Here is a 17,363-nt window from a genome sequence, read left to right on the forward strand (position 1 = left end):
TTTTGCTGTGTAGCCTGCAGAACTTTACGTTCGTTTTGTATTTTGGTGTTTTTTGGTGTTCATTTTAATAAAAGTAAGATGTTCGCCTACCACGCTGCACCTTGGTCTCCTCATTCAAATGACGAGTGTAACAATTACACTCTGTAACTGTTTTAAAATCACCACTGGCCTCATGGTGAAATCCCCGAGTGGTTTCCTTCCTTCCCATCTACCAAAGGGGGCCCTTCTTTGCGAGGTATTGGATACCCTCCCAGGCCTTTGTGGTTGAATCTGTGTTTGAAATTCACTGTTTGACTGAGGGACCTTATGTATGTGTGGGTTACAGAGATGACACAGTAATTCAAAAATCATGTTAAACACTATTATTGAGTAAATGCAACTTATTATGTAACTTGTTAAGCACATTTTTACTCCTTATTTAGCTTTGCCATAACAAAGGGGTTGAATACTTATTGACTCAAGACATTTAATCTTTTCATGTTTTATTAATTAGTCCACAAAAACTTTGGACATAATTCCACTTTGACGTTATGTGGTATTGTGTGCAGACCAGTGACAAAATACATCAATTTAATACATTTTGAACTCTGTGAAGCATTTATTTGGGCTGCAATTTCTGAGACTGGTAACTGTAATGAACTTATCCTCTGCAGCAAGAGGTAACTATGGGTCTTCCTTTACTGTGGCGGTCCTCATGAGAGCCAGTTTCATCATAGCATTTGATGGTTTTTGCAACTGCACTTGAAGAAACGTTCAAAGTTCTTGAAATGTTCCACATTGACTGACCTTCATGTCTTAAAGTAATGATGTTCTTGCCATAATATGGACTTGGTCTTTTACCAAATAGAGCTATCTTCTGTATACCAGCCCTACCTTGTCACAACACAACTGATTGGCGCAAACGCATTAAGAAGGAAAGAAATTCCACAAATTTACTTTCAACAAGGCACACCTGTTCATTGAAATGCATTCCAGATGACTACCTCATGAAGCTGGTTGAGAGAATGCCAAGAGTGTGCAAAGCTGTCATCAAGGCAAAGGGTGGCTACTTTGAAGAATCTCAAATATTAAATATATTTTGGTTCCAACATGATTCCATATGTGTTACTTCATAGTTTTGATGTCTTCACTATTATTCTACAATGTAGAAAATAGTAAAAAATAAAGAAAAACCCTTGAATAAGTAGGTGTCCAAACTTTTGACTGGTACGATATTTTAAATGGATTGAATGTGGAATGTTCAGTGCAAGAAAAGTTAATATAATATCTGTGGCTATAGACTACCAATGGAAGTTTACCAGACTACCAATAAAAGTTTATTTTAATCTCGTATTAGCTTTAATAGGGAGGTTGGCCTGTCAATAGCAGCAAAAACACAGTCACAAACAGTAATTGACAAGTAGTACAGAAAAATACAACTAGTAAAACAGGTGAATTTAATCACAAGTCAACGTTTCTAAATACTCCAACGTTTAATGTAGGCTACAGTAAATTTTTCATTTCAGCCACAAATGGTGGGCAAAATGTTTGGGTGCTGAAGGACCGCTTTGTCATTCATCTAGTTATAAGAATGATCACACAGACTAGACACATACTGTAACGTGCAGTTTGTTTGGAATTTGTCATTCCTCAGTTTGCCATTATTTGCCTTTTTATTGCTGGAGCTTTGATAAAGCCCAGGCCTATAGGCTACATACAGTGCATTCAGGAAGTATGCAGACCCCTTGACTATTTTTTACATTTTGGTACGTTACAGCCTTTTTCTAAAATGTATTAAATGATTTGTTTTCCTCATCAATCTACACTCAACACCCCATAATGACAAAGTGAAAACAGTTTTTTTGAATTTTAGAAGAAAAAAAATGAAATCACTTATTTACATAAGTATTCAGACCCTTTGCTATGAGACTCAAAATTGAGCTCAACTCCATCCTTTTTCCATTGATCAACCTTGAAATGTTTCCACAACTTGATTGGCGTCCACCTGTGATACATTTAATTGATTGGACATGATTTGGAAAGGCACACACCTGTCTATATAAGGTCCCACAGTTGACAGTGCATGTCAGAACCAAAACCAAGCCATGAGGTCGAAGGAATTGTCCGAAGAGCTCCGAGACAGGATTTCTGCAGCATTGAAGGTTCCCAAGAACATAGTGGACTCCATCATTCTTAAATGGAAGCAGTTTGGAACCAGCAAGAGTCTTCCTAGAGCTGGCCGCAAGGCAAAACTGAGCAATCGGGGGAGAAGGGCCTTGGTCAGGGAGTTGAGCAAGAACCCAAATGTCACTATGACAGAGCTCCAAGGTTCCTCGGTGGAGATGGGAGAACCTTCCAGAAAGACAACCATCTCTGCAGCACTCCGCCAATCAGGCCTTTATGGTAGAGTGGCCAGACGGAAGCCACTCCTCAGTAAAAGGCACATGACAGCCCGCTTGGAGTTTGCCAAAAGGTACCTAAACGACTCTCAGACCATGAGAAACAAGATTCTCTGGTCTAATGAAACTAAGATTTAACTCTTTGGCCTGAATACCAAGCGACACGTCTGACCTATAATGCTCAGGACCTCAGACTGTGGCAAAGGTTCACCTCCCAACAGGACAATGACCCTAAGCACACAGCCAAGACAACGCAGGAGTGGCTTTGGGACAAGTCTCTGAATGTCCTTGAGTGGTCCAGCCAGAGACGGACTTGAACCCGATCGAACATATCTGGAGAGACCTGAAAATAGCTGTTCAGCGATGCTCCCCATCCAACCTGACAGAACTTGAGAGGATCTGCAGAGAGGAATGGGAGAAACTCCCCAAATACAGGTGTGCCAAACTTGTAGCTTCATACCCAAGAAGACTTGAGGCTGTAATCGCTGTCAAAAGTCCTTCAACAAAGTTATAAGTAAAGGGTATGAATGCTTATGTAAATGTCATAATTCAGTTTTTTACTTTTAATACATTTGCTAAAATTTCTACAAACCTGTTTTTGCTCTGTCATTATGGGGCATTGTGTGTAGATTGTTGTGGAAAATAAAACAATTTAATCAATTTTAGAATAAGGCTGTAACGTAACAAAATGTGGAAAAATGTAAAGGGGTCTGAGTACTTTCCCAATGCACTGTACAACAGATGTGCTCGAATCAAAGGCCTTGGGCCTTATTCCCACTAAGAGATATGAAAGAGAGTCTGAGGAGCGGAGTGCCAGAAGAGATTCTACTTTTAAATTCAAATGACATCCTTGCCTTACCTTTCCTTGTGGCTGGCAACATTCTTCATCCGCAGCTCAATTGACCAATAATATCACAGTAGCCACTAGCCAATAAGCACAAACTACTCAACAATGACAGAAACTTTTAAACCATATTACACTCTTCAATAATGCAACAATTCACAAGCATGTGCAGACAATAAAGGATTTTATTTTGTCATCTGTAGGCTACGCTCATTACATTTTGGCTTGACGAAAAAAAGCACAGAGTTGCTAACAGCATGTCTTCATCAAGTAACGTTAGCCTATCAGAAATTCTCACACTAATATAAAAGTACCTTAAAACATTACATTAAACCAGGCTTCACTTCTGTCAGTATCATGCAAATGTGGTAAAAGCAAATTGCGACCGAGAAGGAGGGTATAAGTGAATTCACTACGACTAGCTGTTTTATATGTAGAAGCCTGAACCCGCCACCAAAAATATATATTTTAAAAAGGCCTCAGGATCTGTCAACTTACACAATTAGTCTATGCTTCGGTCCTACACGACGCAATCCTGCATACAAATCATCACGCAATGTTACAAATGAGAAAACATGTCCTATTTGAATGATCTACATTTGGCATGTGTTTGGTGGTGGGGATCGGCTTCCATAGTTTTACCTGGCTAAGTGCAGCCGGTAACTACTGTGACAATTTCAGAGTGTAACAGCCTGTTACTGCAATTTCAGAATGTAACAGCCTGTTACTGCAATTTCAGGTAAAAAACAAGTCTAAAAACAAGCCTAAAATATTGGGAAATATGTCTATGCATTTCAGCTGTTTAAAAAACATCACTCTGCTATTACCATTTATACTATAGGAGTGTTGGCTCAACGAGACAATTCTATTTACAATGCCCTGCTTCAACGGGGGCAACTGTCGGGCGAGTGTCGTGCGCGACCTCCGGAGGTAGTGGTTGAGACGTAGGAAGCACACAAGATTGCATTTGAGTAATAAATGTAGCTGACGGTAAGTGTGAAGAAACTCTTAGATCTTTGCGGTCTTACTACCTCTGGTGCACTATGACACTGCTGTCAATCAATACGTCCATTCCTATTTTAAAGAGTTTATCTCGCGATGTCGACAAAACAACTTTTGTTATTTCGTGTTCACAAGAAAATGTATCTTCGGATCTCGGCAACAACAAAAACAACGTTTTTTAGGTCATGGTCATGAGATAAATAAGCAGTGATCGCGACATAACTAGGGAATTATTTTTTAATTCATATGTCCTCTCTGGTCAACTCTTGACTTGATCAAATATCTGCCCCCACCCCCATGCAATTCTACACATTTTGCCATGGGGCGGAGAGAAAATGTTGCAGTTTCAAATGTAATATTCTGCAATTCTAATCATTTTGCCATGAGGTAGAAATAAACTTTTGCAGTTTTAAAGCTAATTTCCTGCAATTCTACACATTTTGCCATGAGGTAGAAATAAACTTTTGCATTTTTAAAGCTAATTTCCTGCAATTATACACATTTTGCCATGAGGTAGAAATAAAATTTTGCAGTTTTAAAACTAATTTCCTGCAATTCTAATCATTTTGCCATGAGGTAGAAATAAACTTTTGCCGTTTTAAAGCTAATTTCCTGCAAAATGTGTAGACATTTTGCCATGACTTATTCCATATTCATATAACATCTGAGTGAGAGTGACAAAAAAAAATCAACGGGGGCCCCCTGGATGTATTTGCATGTATTATTGATCGCCAGCACCTACTCTTCCTGTGGTCCAAACACATTAAGGCACATCACACACAAAAATAAAAAATAAAACAGAACATCATTACACCACTTCATATCTACATCACAAAATGTATAATACCACCATACAGCAATATTAAAATGCATGTGTGTGTAGAGTGCTTGTGCTAGCGTGTGTGTGAGTATGTGTGTGCCTGTGTGTGTGTCTCTTCACAGTCCGCGTTTTTCCATAAGGTATAGTTTTATCTGTTTTTTTAATCAGATTTTACTGATTGCATGAATTACTTGATGTGGAATATAGTTCCGTGTAGTCATGGCTCTGTGTCGTACTGTGCGTTTCCTGGAGTCTGTTCTAGACTGTGAAGAGACCCCTGGTGGCTTGTGGGGTATGTATGGGTGTCAGAGCTGTGTGCTAGTCGTTTGAACAGACAGCTCTGTGTTTTCAACATGTCAATACCTTTCACAGAGACAAGTAGTGTTGAAGTCAATCTCTCCTCTACTTTGAGCCAGGAGAGATTAATAACATGCATGTTATCAATCATGGACACTCTTACTGGCAGTTGTGGCTGCCTTGTGTGATGTTTTGTTCTCTCTGCCTTCTTGCCCTTTGTGCTGTTGTCTGTGCCCAATAATGTTTGTACCATGTTTTGTGCTATACCATGTTGTGTTGCTACCATGTTGTTGTTATGTTGTGTTGCTACCATGCTGTGTTGTCATGTGTTGCTATGTTGTTGTCTTAGGTCTCTCTTTATGTAGTGTTGTCTCTGTTATCGTGATGTGTGTTTTGTCCTATATTTATATGTTATTTATTTCTTATTTTTAATCTCAGCCCCGCAGGTAGACCGTCTTTTGATAGGCCGTCATTGTAAATAAGAATTTGTTCTTAACTGACTTGCCTAGTTAAGGTTAAATAAATAAAAAAATTACAAAAATGTATGTTAGATCTCTGTGTACATTTAAAGGCCAGCAGTGCTGCTCTGTTCTGGGCCAATTGTAATTTGCCTATGTCCGTCTTTGTGGCACTTGACCATATGACTGGGCAGTAGTCCAGGTGCGACAAAACTAGGGCCTGGTTAGTGTAAAACCTACCCTAACCAGAAACTGTGGATAGATGGCGGCATTCGCGCAAAACTGAAAGCACGAACCACCTCTTATAACCATGGAAAGACGACTGGGAATATGGCCGAATATAAACAGTGTAGTTATTCGCTCCGCAAGGCAATCAAACAAGCGAAATGTCGGTATAGGGATAAAGTGGAATCGCAATTCAACGGCTCAGACACGAGACGTATGTGGCAGGGTCTACAGGACATCACAGACTTCAAAAACGTCACGGAAACCGACGTCACGCTTCCAAACAAACTAAAAACCTTCTTTGCCCCCTTTGAGGATAAAACAGAGGCCCCCTCCCGGGCCCCAAAAAAAAAAGGGCCCCCCCCCCCCCCCCCCCTCTCCTTCTCTGTCGCCGACGTGAGTAATACATTTAACCGGGTTGGGCTAGACGTGCCGCTAGCGCCCCACCTCGACAACATCCGGTGAAATTGCAGAGCGCGAAATTCAAAATACAAAAATCGTAATATTAAACATTCATGAAAATACAAGTGTCTTACATCATTTAAAAGCTTAACTTCTTCTTAATCTAGCCACTTTGTCAGATTTCAAAAAGGCTTTACAGCGAAAGCATACCATGCGATTATCTGAGGACAGCGCTCTGCGTACAACAGCATTAAAAACATTTTCCAAATCAGCAGAGGCATCACAACAGTCAGAAATAGCGATAAAATAAATCACTTACCTTTGAAGATCTTCCTCTGTTTGCAATCCCAATGGTCCCAGCTACATAAAAAATTGTTGTTTTGTTCGATAAAGTCCTTCTAAATATCCCAAAAAAGTCAGTTTAGTTGGCGCGCTTGATTCAGTAATCCACCTGTTCCCCTCGTTCAAAATGCATACAAAGGAATCCCAAAAGTTACCAATAAACTTCGTCCAAACAAGTCAAACAACGTTTCTAATCAATCCTCAGGTACCCTAATATGTAAATAAACTATCAAATTTAAGACGGAGAATAGTGTGTTCAATACCGGAGATAAATAACGAAGTGCGCACCCTCATCCATGCGCGCCACAAGACTACAGTCAAAAATGAGTCACCTAGAAAAACTACAAATTCTAGCTCATTTTTCAAAAAACAAGCCTGAAACCCTTTCTAAAGACTGTTGACATCTAGTGGAAGCCATAGGAACTGCAATCTGGGAGGATTTCCTTTGATTTTCCCATAGACAGCCATTTCAATGGGTGGTCACCTCAAAAGAAAAGATTCCGGATGGATTCTCCTTGGGTTTTCGCCTGCAATATCAGTTCTGTTATACTCACATACATTATTTTAACAGTTTTAGAACCTTCAGAGTGTTTTCTATCCAATACTACCAATTATATGCATATCCTAGCTTCTGGATCTGAGTAAGGGGCAGTTTACTTTGGGCACCTCAGTCATCCGAACTTCCGAATACTGCCCCCTATCCATAAGAAGTTAACCCTTGCAAGGCTGTCAGCCCAGACGGCATCCCTAGGCCGTCTGGGCTGACAGCCTTGCAAGGGTTAACTTCTTCAGAGCATGCGCGGATCAGCTGGCTTGTGTGTTTACGGACATATTCAACCTCTCCCTATACCAGTCTGCTGTCCCCACATGCTTCAAGATGGCCACCATTGTCCCTGTACCCAAGAAGGCAAAGATAACTGAACTAAATGACTATCGCCCCGTAGCACTCACTTCTGTCATCATGAAGTGCTTTGAGAGACTATTCAAGGATCATATCACCTCCACCTTACCTGCCACCCTAGACCCACTTCAATTTGCATACCGCCCAAATAGGTCCACAGATAATGCAATCGCCATCACCATCATCGCCATCATCAATACCTATGTAAGAATGCTGTTCATTGACTACAGCTCAGCATTCAACACCATAGTACCCTCCAAAACGCATCATTAAGCTTGAGACCGTGGGTCTCAACCCTGCCCTGTACAATTGGGTCCTGGACTTTCTGAAGGGCCACCCCCAGTTAGTGAAGGTAGGAAACAACATCTCCACTTCGCTGAACCTCAACACTGCCCCACAACGATGTGTGCTCAGCCCCCTCAAGTACTCCCTGTTCACCCATGACTGCGTGGCCATGCACGCCTCCAGCTATGCACGTCTCCAACTCAATCATCAAGTTTGCAGATGACACAACAGTAGTGGACTTGATTACCAACAACGACGAGACAGCCTACAGGGAGGAGGTGATGGCACTCGGAGTGTTGTGTCAGTAAAACAACCTCTCACTCAATGTCAACAAAACAAAGTAAATGAACGTGAACTTTAGGAAACAGCAGAGGGAGGCCCCCCCCCCTATCCACATCGACGGGACAGCAGTGGAGAAGGTGGAAAGATTTAAGTTCCTCGGCGTACACATCACAGACAAACTGAAATGGTCCCCCCACAAAGACAGTGTGGTAAAGAAGGCATAACAGCGGAGGCTGTTCAGGAGGCTGAAGAAATTTGGCTTGTCACCTATAACCCTCACAAACTTTTACAGATGCACATTAAAGAGCATCCTGCCGTGCTGTATCACCGCCTGTTACGGCAACTGCACCGCCCACAACTGCAAGGCTCTCCAGAGGGTGGTGCAGTCTGCATAACGCATCACTGGGGGCAAACTACCTGCCCTCCAGGACACCGACAGCACCCGATGTCACAGGAAGGCCAAAAAGATAATCAAGGACAACAACCACCCGAGCCCCTGCCTGTTCACCCCGTTACCATCCAGAAGGCGAGGTCAGTACAGGTGCATCAAAGCTGGGACCGAGAGACTCAAAAACAGCTTCTATCTTAATAAGGCCATCAGACTGTTAAACAGCCATCACTAACACAGAGAGGCTGCTGCTTACTCGAAATCATTGGCCACTTTAATAAATGGATCACTAGTCACTTTAATAATGCCACTTTAATAATGTTTACATATCTTACATACTCATCTCATATGTATATATTGCCTTTTATACCATCTATTGCATCTTGCCTATGCCGCTCGGTCATCACTCATCCATATATTTATATGTACATATTCTTACTCTATCCCTTTAGATTTGTGTGTACTAGGTAGTTGTTGTGGATTTGATAGATTACTTGTTAGATATTACTGCACTGTCGGAACTACAAGCACAAGCATTTCGCTACACTCGCATTAACATCTGTATGTGACCCATAAAATGTGGTTTGATTTGATTTGACTTGTTGTGTTGATAGCAATGTCACGAAAGCAGAGCAGCGCTTTATTATGGACAGACCTCTCCCCATCTTAGTTAACGTTGCATCAATATGTTTTGACCATGACAGTTTAAAATTCAGGGTTCCACCAAGAAGTTTGGTCTCCTCAACTTGCTCAATTTCCACATTATTCATTACAAGATTTAGTTGAGGTTTAGGGTTTAGTGAATGGTTGGTTCCAAGTGGAAAAGTGGAAAACTGCTGACGCACGACCAAATTATATATTTTATCTTTCTAACTCTTCACAGTAAGTTGAGACCCTGACTGAATTACTCTGCCTATATGCAGCGAAGTCTACGTATAGGCAGCCAGACCTCCACCGAATCATAACCTTCAGCTGGTGTGCAGCCAGTCACTTCAAAATGGAGCATTTAAATTGATATTGGTCTTTTCATCCTTCAAAAAGCACCAGCTGTAAGAAATAAAATCACTGGGACTAGGGAAAGAGAGGGGGTGAGAGAGAGACAGTCAGAGACAAGAGAGAGAGAGAGAGATACGAGAGAGGGAGAGAGGGGGGGGCAGAGAGAGAGAGAGGGGCATGGATGGTTGAGATAGACAGAGGGGGGAGGGAGAAAGAGCCAGACAGGGAGAGACAAAGAGAGAGATGGAAAGAAGAGAGAGAGACGAGAGTCAGTCTGTCTGTCTATCACAGACAGACTGACAAACAGAGAGAGAGAGAGAGAGAGAGAGAGAGAGAGAGAGAGAGAGAGAGAGAGAGAGAGAGAGGAGAGAGGGAAAGAAAGAGGGTACTATTCACCTCCTGCCCTGTAGCTGCTGATAACAACACAGCTTTAGGAGGGTGATTACCCCAGTCAGGTGGCTGGGTGGAGGTATGATCACTACAGAACAAAAGAAAGGAGGGAGGAGAGGAGAGGGATGTAGGAGAGAAGAGGGGAGCAGAGGAAGATGTGAGGACATGAGGGATGTAATGGTTAATGGTGGATAATGTCGGCAAGGCAACATGAAAGAGTGAGTAAAGGGGGGCTAGGTGTGGAGGAGGTGCACCTAAAGACACAGAGGGTGAAAATTATAGCAATTCCCCCAGCCTGGCTGCCTGGTGCACTTATGGATGGAAACAAAGAACTGAAAACTGGCAGTGATTATGTGGAGGAGGCGAGTCAGACAGGGGTAGGGGCACAACCATCCAGCCCAAAATGACAACCGTGTTGGAGGCTACCACAGAGGCAGGGGGCTGGGAAGACAAGGATTGTGGAGGAAACCATCTAGCTAAAGATGTAGTCCTTTCCACTCACAGCCCCCACCATCCTGTATATGGATGGAACATGGCAGATTTTGTCATTGATAAGCACCTAAATTGGAATGCAGTGGCTGTACAGTAACATGCTATACATGACGTCAGAGCTCACGTTCTCCACTTCACAGCTCTGTATGGGTTTTGACTGACGGACGTTCTGAACTTGAGCATCGCGTGTGACAAGACGATTCCCCCATCCCGCCCGCTAATAGGGCAACTTTTGCACATTTGCTGTCTGATTGAGGGAAACGCTGTAAATCGAGGGGTGTCGAAAGATAAGATGTTGAGGATTGTAATAAATACCGCTTTGAATGTCATACACGCAAACCACACACCCGTGAGTCCAAATGTGCAAACATTTCCATATTTGAAAAGGAATGTAATTTACATTATTAATGTTTATTATTGTTTTGTTTGATCCACAGTTACAAGGATGACAAGCATTATATGCTGGGTGGTCCTGAATAGAATGAGCATGTTTGTCATATTGTGAACATATTTACCAGCAGAACACGCACTTGGACGCACTCATAATGACTTCATTCTATGTGCAGCAAAATTCCAATTTATTGGTCTGAAGTGCCTTGTGAAACCAAACGATGTAAGATCATATAGTACAGTCAAAAGTTTGGAAACACCTACTCATTCAAGGGTTTTTCTATATTTTTTCTCTATTTTCTACATTGTAGAATAATAGTGAAGATATCAAAGCTATGAAATAACACATACTATGGAATCACGTAGGAGCCAAAAAAGTGTTAAACAAATCAAAATATATTTTAGATTTTAGATTCTTCAAAGTAGTCACCGTTTGCCAAACGTTTTGAAGGAGTTCCCACATATGCTGAGCACTTGTTAGCTGCTTTTCCTTCACTGCGGTCCAAACCATCTCAATTGAGTTGAGGTCGGGTGACTGTGGAGGCCAGCTCATCTGATGCAGCACCATCACTCTCCATCTTGGCCAAATAGCCCTTTCACAGCCTGGATGTGTGTTTTGGGTCATTGTCCTGTTGAAAAACAAATGACAGTCCCACTAAGCGCAAACCAGATGAGATGGCATGTTGTTGCAGAATGCTGTGGTAGCCATGCCGGTTAAGTGTGTCTTGAATTCTAAATAAATCACAGACAGTGTCACCGGCAAAGCACCCCCACACCATCACACCTCCTCCTCCATGCTTCATGCTGGGAAGTGTACTTCACCCACCTACTCTGCGTCTCACAAAGACACCGCGGTTGGAACCAAAAATCGTACATTTGGACTCATCAGACCAAAGGACAGATTTCCACCGGTCTAATGTCCATTGCTCGAGTTTATTGGCCCACGCAAGTCTCTTCTTCTTATTGGTGTCCTTTAGTAGTGGTTTCTTTGCAGCTATTTGACCAAGAAGGCCTGACTCAAGCAGTCTCCTCTGAAAAGTTGATGTTGAGATGTGTCTATTACTTGAACTCTGTGAAGCAATTATTTTGGCTGCAATCTGAGGTGCATTTAACTCTAGTGAATGTATCCTCTGCAGCAGAGGTAACTCTGGGTCTTCCTTTCCTGTGGTGGTCCTCGTGAGCTAGTTTCATCATAGAGCTTGATGGTTTTTGCGACTGCACATGAAGACATTTTCAAAGTTCTTGAAATGTTTCCGGATTGACTGACCTCAATCCCTTCAAACACCTTTAGGGTGACTGGCCTGCACAGGCCCAATCGGCCAACATCAGTGCCCGGGCCTCACTAATGCTCTTGTGGCTGAATGGAAGCAAGTCCCCGCAGCAATGTTCCAACAACTAGTGGAAAGCCTTCCCAAAAGAGTGGAGGCTGTTATAGCAGCAAAGGGCGACAAACTCCATATTAATGCCTATGATTTTGGAATCAGATGATCGACGAGCAGGCGTCTACATACTATTGTAGTGTATTTTATAAACTAGCTAGGCATGTTAACAATAGAATAAGCTTTCAAATAATGCCCACCTGACTCGGATTGCGACTTATAATGGAACGTTTGCGTAAACAACAACAGTAATTGTGTGATGGTGGCGACACAGGGCTGTGTTCCAAAGAAAATAATACAAGTGTAGTGGAAGTCGTAAAAGTGCATTGAAATGACTTAGGAGCTGTGCAGTTTGGAGAGGTGTGTGGCCACTTGGAGACAACAGTTAGACCTCTCACTCAAACCCTTGTAATCGTTTTTTTATTTTTTATCTTGCACCTACTGCAAAATGTAAATGAATATTCTTATTGTGTTACTGTATCCAGAGTATTTTCCGATTCCGTTATTGACAAATGCTGTGAAAAGTACAGTAAATATAAAATCAACAGTGGATTCAGTCTTGTGTCCGGGTGAACTGTTGTGTCTTCACCTTTAGTTAGATCATTTACAAAGTGTTCTCTTTCAATTGCTACCACGGTCATACATATGCTTTTATAGTTCTTCTGTTAGAAACGTTTCAATTTGGCCCTATCCACATCGGCCAATTTCCACAAGTAGAAGAGGTTAAATGGTAGAAAATCTAGTATACATGGCAAAATGACACGTAGGCAAGGGAAATTCCTTTTCTCCATATCATCATGTAAATGTAAAACCCGAGGGTGACAGAGACAGACTGCCATGACAATCCTTCTATTTACTCATGTTATACATTATCTCTGAAGCGTCAGAAGAAATCCCTGCACACTGTACATCTATTATAACTGCTGTTTCTTATGAACAGAATTGATCAGTTTCCCCCAAAAAAACAAAATTCCTCCTCCTAATATTCCTAAATGGAATGTCTCTAGACTGATCAGAACCTCTGCTGATCAGGTTGCAAAGAATCTGCCCAGAAACAAACCATCAGACACACAGAGGTAGCTAGTGTGTGTTCACATGGTCAGACAGAGCTAGGGTGTGTGACAGGGATTGATGGAAGCTCCTGACCAGAATCAAAGATAGAAGAAAAAGACAAATGAGCGTGGAAATGGGAGCATTCTGCTTCGAATGTTCTAGCTATTTTGAGCTCCCAATATCAAGATAAGCCTAAAGCACCAACCTTGGCTTTTTTATTGCCTCATTGGTATATGGGTTACACGTGTCATGAAATACAAAGACTGTTGCCTGTTAGTCTCTCTAGACGGGTTGGCTACCACATTGTACCAATGCTCCAGCAAGGTCCAGGTTTCCCGGGACGAGTTGCCTATTTTAATAATGGATCTGCAGTTAATAAAATGATCACTAGAAAACATAACCTACTATCTGCGTTCCATAGCTCAATGGAAAACTGAAGACAATGCAACACGCCCAGCATTCTTCTCCTCTCATCACATCAGCAGCTAAACTGTGCCAGGTGCACCTTGTACCTCTGGCGCCTCTGCGATTTCATTAGCCAGTCTAAATTAACATTACATGTGTTAAAAGGGCTCACTTGACCTTTAGATGGGGCCTACTCTCAGTGTGACGGGGAGTGGGAGAGGGAGTCTGAGAAGGCCACAGTATCGGTAGGTCAGTTCCCTGTCTGTCTACCCTCGTAGACGGCAGCGGACACACAGGCAGCTGCTTCTAGCCAGACCACACCTGGGTTCAAATACTATTTGAAATCTTTTAAAGTACTTTTTATGGGCTTGATTGAGCTTGCCTGGTACAATGGAACCAAAGGAATAGTCGCAAAACTCCACAACCGCCATCCATCTGGCACTTTAGGAAGGCTAGAGCAAAAACTAACACTATTTAAAGGATTTCAAACAGTATTTGAACCAAGGTCCGGCTGCTGCTGCAATGCACCCTGGGGCTGTGCTTGTGTTCCATTGCTCCCCCAAATGAGAGGGCCAATGCTGTTTAAACAGAACACGAGTGAGATCAGAAACCAATCAGTGGTGAGCGACGGTGACACAGGGAGCCCCCAGGGCGAGCAGGGGGGGATGGAGGAGGGGATCTGATATTTCTCAAGAAACTGTAGCAGTACTGTATTGAGGGTTGTTGTTTACAGTACACCACATAGGTTTAATACACCAACCTAATTCAGTGTTTTGTTGTACATAACATACCAGTCGGAAATGGCCAAAGACAAGCAGGACAAGTGCAAATATTGTTCCTGGCACATGACATCATACATTTTTATTGTTCCTGGAGAGACAAACCAATCCTTGGGTGTAGCGAGCCTGTTCTCCTGTAGTGTGATTGTGCAGTGTCTGGCACATCAGTACAGGAATCAATAGGTGTGTCTATCCTACTGGGCATGTGTGACTGTGGCTATTATATTGTGACTGGTGGGTGATTTTAAGTGCTTGAGTTTACTAAGTGTGAGTGTGCAGCCCACAATAGACATTAATGACATCCAGGAGAGGCTGTGGCTAGCTGGATGGGGGACGACACACGCGAACACCGACAGAGAGAGAGGACACAGAAATATGCTCGCGAATACACACACACACACATGCACGCACACAATCAGCCGTTTATGAAGGCAAACAGCTTTTTAAAAATGTATTCAACCTGACTGAAGCTATACTAATGTATGCTAAAACATTCCAGTTCAGAGCTCTGCTAGCTTCAATCAAACCGAAGGGTCCCCTGTATCCATCCAGAGATCATCACAGTGAGTGAGCGCTGAAAAAAAAAAAAACTTTCAGGAGTTCTGAATGCACTCAATTCGGAGACAATGTGGTGCATTTCAATGGAATCATTCAGAGTGTGGGTGTCCCAAATGGCAACCCTATGTTCCCTACATATTGCACTACTGTTGACCAGAGCCATAGGCCCTGGTCAAAGGTAGTGCACTATGTAGTGGACAGGGTGCCATGTTAGACACACATTTATGAGAGGGTGGTGAGTTCTCTGCTAATAAAAACAAGGCTTCTGCTAATTGAAACGAGGTGGATACTGCTGATATAACGGCCCGTGCAAGATGCTAGAATAAAGTGGGTCAAAAAACTAACCCAACCAGGAAAAAAACAACACAACTGCAAGGTTTGAGTGCCTTGTGCCTTGAAAGTGGGAGATCGAATCACATCCTGTACGAGTACAATTGACTTGCTAAATGTTTACAGACAGCAATGGCCTGAGGTGGGAAAGAATATACAGTATCCAACATGGACTCATTGACATTTTAGTCATTTAGCAGACGCTCTCATCCAGAGCGACTTACAGTTAGTGCATTCACCTTAAAATAAGATAGCTAGGTGGGACACCTACGTATCACAGGGATAGAAAGTACATTTTTCCTCAATATAGTAGATATCAGTTGAGTCAGAGCTAAAAAGGGGGTCAAGTGCTGATCAACTCACTGCATTGTTTAACGTACTAACCTAGGACTTCAGATTTGGACTTTAACAGAATTGACGAATTCTGACTTGGAATGACTCATCGAAAGACATCTCAAAAGAAATTGGGGGTACGCTGGCAGCTTCAGCTTACTTAGTCATATACAGTACATACAGGGCACACTATAGCAGGAATCTGTGTTCTTATTGGTCAAGCTTCATGTAGTACACTACCTCCCCGTTTCAAAACGCTTTCTCCTCTATTGAACATGGCCCAGGGCTGGGAGTGGGAGCCCAGGGAACGCTGACGATATAGCAGCGTTTCTCACACACATTCAAGATTAATGAGAACAACATGCTCTACCGTGTCTGTCTGTGACTCACGTCTGTACTCACTACAAGGAGACAAGAGCCATGAGCTGCCACACACACACACACACACCCACCCCAGGCTCTCGAGCGCCCATGCTGGATTAAGTGTGCTATCCATTGATTATTTCCCATTGCCACTAGCATGACAGTCAATTATTGTATACAAATGAAACTATGTTGTGTTGCTATCTCCATGTCTATTTCAATCATTTACAGATTCACTACATATTATGTGTCATTCTAACTGCAAACGTTTGCAATCGGATATGTTTGAACAGTCTGTCAAACAGTTCATGTCGGAGTCTTCCATGCAGGCTTGTCGCGGCTGCTAGGCTTTTTATCCTCAGGGATTCCCTCAGTGGAGGCTGTTTGCAGTGGCACCCGAGTAACGGTCGGCCGATGTCCACTGCTGTGGTGCTGTAGGTCGAAACATCAGAACTGCGCTATCCCTGCTGTCCGTGGTGTTGAATCAACCATCGCCACTATTTGCTGCTTTGTTTAAAAGACATAGTCTAGAAGACGGTAAACACTAGGCAAGTGCCCAACCATGTACGGCCCGAGTCCTAGTTGAAAGTGGTTACGTTCTGGGTTATGTTGGTGGTCCTTTCTCGGCAGTTAGTGTGATAAATCAATGGCGTAGTTCATTGTGCCAGCCCCGGGCCATAGCCGCTAGTCCCAACGGACCAGCTGAGTTTATTGTGTTCAAAACGAGGGGTAAAAGGCAATTACAATGTTAATGTGTCGCAGCAGGAAGGTGAAAACCGGGCTCGGGCGAAAAGACGAACGTCAAAGGTGATGGAGTGAGCGGAGTCACCCCGGTTTAACAGCAAACGGCGTCTGGGGAGCACGCGGAACCGCAGGAAAAACAAAGCCACTTAACCAGGAGAGAAAACCACCGGCAACGAGAGTAGAGACACCACCGACCACACGTGCGCTTATGATGAGGATATAGCTAGGCCTACTTTATGAAAAATGAACAAATGAAATAGGCCTAAACTCATTTTTATGATGACAATTACAATGCATTTTAAAAGGAATCACATTGGTTGCTCTTTTTGAAAATATTATTTGGTTAAAACCACAGTAGCCTAAATGATCTACAGAATATTAAAAAAAATGTGTATATGTGTGTTTTTGTTTTCAAACCAGAAATGCTATTCCTTGCCTGGCAAAGAGCATACAGGCCCAGCGGGCTAATATAACCCACTTCTCCGGTAGCCCTCTCGGGGCCTCATAATAAGCCATTAAACAAACGC

The sequence above is a fragment of the Salvelinus sp. IW2-2015 genome, linkage group LG11 (assembly GCF_002910315.2).
Source record: "Salvelinus sp. IW2-2015 linkage group LG11, ASM291031v2, whole genome shotgun sequence".
NCBI classification, from domain to species: domain Eukaryota; kingdom Metazoa; phylum Chordata; class Actinopteri; order Salmoniformes; family Salmonidae; genus Salvelinus; species Salvelinus sp. IW2-2015.